Source organism: Sylvia atricapilla, chromosome 3 (assembly GCF_009819655.1).
Source record: "Sylvia atricapilla isolate bSylAtr1 chromosome 3, bSylAtr1.pri, whole genome shotgun sequence".
Classification (NCBI taxonomy): domain Eukaryota; kingdom Metazoa; phylum Chordata; class Aves; order Passeriformes; family Sylviidae; genus Sylvia; species Sylvia atricapilla.
This window is the reverse complement of record NC_089142.1, coordinates 37,050,935-37,056,649: the sequence shown is the minus strand read 5'-3', so window position 1 is coordinate 37,056,649 and position 5,715 is coordinate 37,050,935. Positions and strand designations below refer to the sequence as shown.

The 5,715-nt window shown below is 40.1% G+C and overlaps 1 long non-coding RNA gene across 1 annotated transcript; it reads right to left on the bottom strand.

The window, feature by feature from the left end:
- Positions 1 to 941: 941 nt before the first annotated feature.
- LOC136358397 (uncharacterized) lies at positions 942 to 5,432 on the bottom strand. The gene is made up of 3 exons (XR_010743080.1): positions 5,047 to 5,432; positions 2,519 to 2,675; positions 942 to 1,287 (listed from the first exon to the last, which is right to left on the bottom strand). It is a non-coding gene; the product is annotated as an uncharacterized lncRNA (long non-coding RNA).
- Between the last annotated feature and the right edge of the window lie 283 nt (positions 5,433 to 5,715).

The window sequence follows — 5,715 nt, the reverse complement described above, 5'->3', positions numbered from 1 at the left end:
CACAAACTTGCTGAAGCCTGGTCTGTCTTTTATTAAGAGAAGGACCTTTTCAAGAACTGTAGAGCAAATGAATTGATTTAGCTTCAGGTAAGAATACCTCAAACCTTGTTTCCCACATTGCCTCCTGCAATGGAAATGTTTCTTTGTCACCTATACCGTGCAGAGAGCTTCAGGATGGTAAGGAATATGAAGCCAACATTTCTCTTAGTGGCCAGTTTTCTCAATGTGGGCAGGCAATCATATGCACATGCACTAATCAAGCTTCCCTCTTTCCACAGGAGGCTGCTTAAAGAGATATATGGTAGTAGGATTTGTGCTATGTTGCTCAGGGAATAGGGAACAGATGGAGAAAATTTAATTCCCAGGGCCTATGGCTGCTAGGGGATTCCCTCATGCCGCTTCAGTCTTTGAAGTAAAAAGAAAGAAAGTTTCTCAAACCACAAAAAGAAAATTTTACTCCCTACTAACTTGTCTATTTATTTTAAAAAACCCTTTCAGAAGAGAAAACACTTCTCTGCAGCAGATATAACAGCTGCCCCAGATCCATAGAGCAATCCCATGGTGTACTCTCTGGCTGTCCTGCCAATTTCCTTCTTAACCAAACCACAAAATGATGGGATGCCAACCACAAGAGAGCATATTATTCTGATGTTCAGCACTTACGTGTGGAGAATATTAACTGACCCCTTTTATTGATTAATTGCACTTTTGAATGCCATTAGGGAAAGGATTGGGTTATAGTTTCCTACTGAGTGGGACAGGCAAGTGGCACAAAGGGCTTATAAATCACCCAGCTCACAGGGGCTCCAGCAGCTATGTAAATGTACAGATGTGGACAAAATAAAAGTTGATTGCGTTTTTAGTTACGTGAACAGAAACACGCAGACAAGTCTTACTTTGAATAAAATAAATAATTTTAATCATGGTAAATACAGTTATTATTGATGACAGTTGGCTGCTGGATTGAAGCATCTCAGGGCGCTCAATCAGAATGCAGGAAAGCCAACAGGACTCGGCAAAGCAGCACAGAAATCACCAGCACAAAGGTGTCAGGCACGTGTGGCTGTCCCCAGACAGTGGGGTGATGTACAGGGATATAGCAGTCCAGTCTGAGAAGCCTCCTGCCAGGGAGGCTTGTTTAATACACTGAGCAACTGAATATGCAAGTATTGAGGATGCAGGAGAGGACTGAAGACAAATCAACAGGAACCAAAATCTTGTTGTCCTTTTTAAAGCCATGGGGTCTGCTTCCCTTCTCTCCTCTGGACTCTAATTTCCAGCCAATCTCTAAAAGAACAAAGGAAGATAATATTTAAACTGTGATTTAAGCCATGGCAGAAGAAAATGTGACCAAAGTAGTGCTAGGGATCTTTTGGCTAACAGAGCAGTTAGCTGCTCTTTTGTTGACTCAGCTTAAAAGAGTAAAAAATGTTTGTATTTATTTTAGGAAAACATCAAAGGAGCATCCTTCCAATCCTGATTATAGCCTCTAGGTACTTGCAGTGATTACTGCAATAGCAGCTCTTTTTTGATCTGGCTGAGCCAACAGCTATAAACTTACTCCTTGGAATAGGGGGTCTAGCTTCCTTGGTCTTTCCTATTCCATCTCATCCTGTCAGAGAGTGGAAAGCAGTTGCATCCCTGAAATTAAAGTCCTTACAAAGACTCATTTATTTGCAGGTTTCAGGTCCCAGTGTGGAGCTGGAAGGGGATGAAGGGAAATTAAATTGTGTTATAAACATCCCTGCCAGAGGAGGAGTGTGGAAAATTACATAGCATTAAGATATAATCTCTCCTCTATCTTTTGACCACCATCTTCTCACTTCACCTGCTCCAGTCCCTCAGAAAGCGGCCAGCCCAGCTGCAGGAGGGTGTTTGCAGGCTGCATCAATCCAAGGATGTGGAGTTACAACCCCTTTCTGGGAATCTGCTTTGAGGAGCTCCCTGAATTGGCAGCAAAATTTCACCCTACACACTGCCTCCTCACTAAACTTCCTCAGTGGCTTAAATTGTTGGTTTTCATCAAAACTAGTGCAAACCCCAGCTTGTGGCATGGTAATCCTCCAGCTGCAGGTGAGGAGAGAGCTGACACACGTCCTGTGAGGTCCTGAACGCTCTCCCTTCACCCACCCTTGTGTTCTAAACCCACAGAGGGGCAGTCAAATGCCTGGTACTGAGGGCATGCTACTCCATCCCACTCTGCACAAAGCAGCAAAGGTCAGGGAGAGATTCTCTTGGGGAGAATCTAGGTAAACATTTCATGCAAGGAAGCATGCAGCATTTAATCTTATGGCTATGCACAGATAATATTTATCAGAGATAATATTTATCAAATTGCCCCTACTCTGGCAGAGTCTAGCACAGGGGCATCCCCAGGCTACAGGGATGATCTGGGCTCAGGAGACAGGGACTGTGGCCACAGGAGATGTGGTGAGAGGTGAAAGCTGCTTGGTTCCTTCTCTTACATGAAAATTAACTTGCACCAGAAAAAGGCATGTGAAAAAGGAGTGCAAATTACCTTTTCATTTCACAAACAAAGAGGGAGAGGCAAGACAAACTATGCTGCTCTCAGGTCCAATTCCTTTCATGTATACTTCCTGGGGCAGTGCAGTTATGTGCCTACCTAATAGCTCCGTCTAGCTCCAGGTAAGCAGTCATTAGTTTTCTTGGAAATTCTGTAGCAGTAAGATACAAAAAGTGGGTTAAATTTATTCAGCCCTTAGTGCTGAAGTACATGTAGAGAGACATGTATAGATAATGCACATATAAATACAGATACAGGGGTACACACATAGAGCTTAATAAAAATAGATCTTTAGATGGTACTACTTTCTGTAGGGTCAGAATGGAAAGAAAGAAGAAGAAGGGGACATATGAATTTATTAAGCTCAGGTATAATTGGCATGAATAAATGTTAATGCATAGGGATGAACTTTTATTTTTACTTTATACATATTAATAGGCTGCCTCTTTGTGAAAGAGTGACATCAGACATTGATAAATTTGACAGAAGTGAAAGGAAAAAATGGTTGTGCTATTAGGAACATTCCTGAGGTGGTGTTGAACGGTGTCTTTGATACATCAGCCTTCAGTCTCTGAGCACATTCGTATTAACTTGTGTGTACATCCAGAATTCAAATGAGCTGCTCTTTTAGATGCTGACTTTTAGCAGCAGTCCCACCAGACAGGCTGGAATCAAACCTACAGTTTCAGAATGTGGCATAGTATAATTTTCTCAGTACAGTTTGTGCCTGCTGACTCTCTCAGAAGATTAGAGAGAGAGGAAGCATATAGCAGGTCATTAAAGATACACACAAGGCTGAAGAGTGAAAAAAAGTCTTCAATGAATACACTGCTCCAAGTACACTCTCCTGTGCTAGGAGACCCATGCAAGGCTATGTTTATAATATTGATGAAAACAGAGAGATGACAAATTCCTTGGAATGTATTCACTTAAAGGCAAGTGAGGGCTAACCACTGATGTCTGAACGCCTCAAAAATGTCTGAACACTGGTGCATTGCCCAACATGGATCCTCTTTATAGCTCTTCAGGAAATCTCTGAGAAAACAGTGCTACACACCTGAAAGATATGTATTTGTCTGGAAACATTATACCAGTACAGTAAGTGTCTGAGAATCTTACAGTAAAACCAGCATACACAGGTGCATCACATGGCTTAGGATTCACAGTGGGCCTAGGAATAAATAAAAAGCTGAATCCATGCATCTTTTCCTCATTAGTCCATGGCTTTTAAAAACTAGACATCAGGAGGCTGGAATTATAAGATGTGTACTACTGACACGCATTTCTGAGCAGCCTCAAACCAAAGGGAAAAAAAAAAAAAAAAAGAAAAAAAAACCCAAGAAAGGAAATATTTGGAAGGAAAAAAGGAGGAAGCTATGAAAAATGATTACAAAAAGAGAAGAAAAAGAGACGAATGTGTGTTAGATTAGATATATTAGTCTACTAGAAAATTTTGTTTTGAAATCTGGTTTTAAAGAAATTTGGGCTATTCAGTGAGATTTCTGTTATAATGTCTGCTTCCAAAAGACAATAGGAAAAGCAAAATTCTTTTTTAAAAAGTAAAGTATTGAATAACCATTTTCCCCTCCTTTGCCTCATTAACTTGCAAGTGTTCTCTTTGGAGATGTTAGGATAGGGTTAATAATTTCGGATACCAGAGAAGCTGGGAATAGAGTCTCCGCTTCACTGCAACCAGGTGTTGCTTTCATTGTTTTAACCAAATCAAGTATAACTCTGCCTGGGTAATCGGGATGGGGGGAGAAGGAGAAGATTGGGACGACTTGTATTTGGAAACTAGGTCGGGTAAAACTGTACCTAATCATCATAAGATAGATGATTGAATTGTAATGATTTTTAGTAGCTGAACATGATTATTATTTCAAACTAGAATTGTAAAAGAAGATATTTACAAAATTCATGCTTGGATGTATACACTAGAACAATGTAGGTTTAATGATTAACATGGAGTTATGTAACAGAGGGGTATAATATTGGGGCCTTCTTGGACCCTCGTTGGAGTTGGATTTGGGTTTGTACCCCAGCTCCCAGAGCTCTTCAATAAAGCACCTCATAATCATTCTGATGGTTATGCGTTTTCCTCGCTAACAGAGACAGATAACAGAAATAAGAAATAAATATTCACCTTTCAGTTCATAACATAGGAAAACACAATTGGGTTTTTTTCCATTTTTTATCCAGTTAAAAACATTGGAGGTTTTTCCTCTTTTAAAAATATCAAAGTCTCCTTTTGGTAAGCAAATGTAGGACATCATCTATATTTTTACTTTTCTTTTTTCAGATGTCAACCATAAGACTGCTGGCAAATTAATTAGCCTGTATAGCCAAGATCATGAGTAACAAACTAGTAACAAACATTAGCTCTTCTTTGCAAAAAACACCAAGCATTTGAATCTATTCAAGACAAACAGTTTTTATCAGACCTACCGTATATTTGAATCTCTCAATGCCTAGTATCACAGCATGCCTAGCAGTTTAAAGACCATTAAAGTAATAATACACACCTGTTAACTGTGGAGATACTGTGCCTAGCGTCAGACCGCTTAGAATTACTAACACAAACTGGCTGAAGGGTTGAAGATGCAGTTTTCATGTTCCTGCTGGCTAAGAGAAGTATCACGCTCCCATCCTGTTTTCAGTGAAATATGGCAAGAGTCCTTCTATTTCAGAGCAGAGGCCACAGCCTAACACACCACCTTACTGATGATTTTCTTCTTTGTAATCAGGTGGACCTCTTTTTCTCCTGCCAGAAACAAATGGGTTTTTATTAATGTCTCTCTTCAAAGTACTCCAACTGCTTACTTGTCCTCTATATTGCTGCTAAGTATTTAATACATCTTTTACCTTCTCTTAAAGAAGCCAAATATCTGCTGGCCTTTTCAAGATGGGACCTGAGTTTTCCCTCACCCAAGTTTTCAGCTTCATCAACATCAGCATCTTAAGCAAGCATCACTGTCTAAAGAGCAGATTGCTTCTGCACGATGGAAGTGCTCAAATACTGTGCTGCTAGTCAGCAAAAAATACATTCAAAAACCACAGATAAGCAGAAAGATTTTATTTAAGAGCTGTTTCTAGAAAGCAATACGCTTACTGTAAGGAGAGAAGTGTTTTATTTAACTGGCAATGACCACTCTTACTCTGAGCTGGCAATAACCTGCAACAACAAATACGTC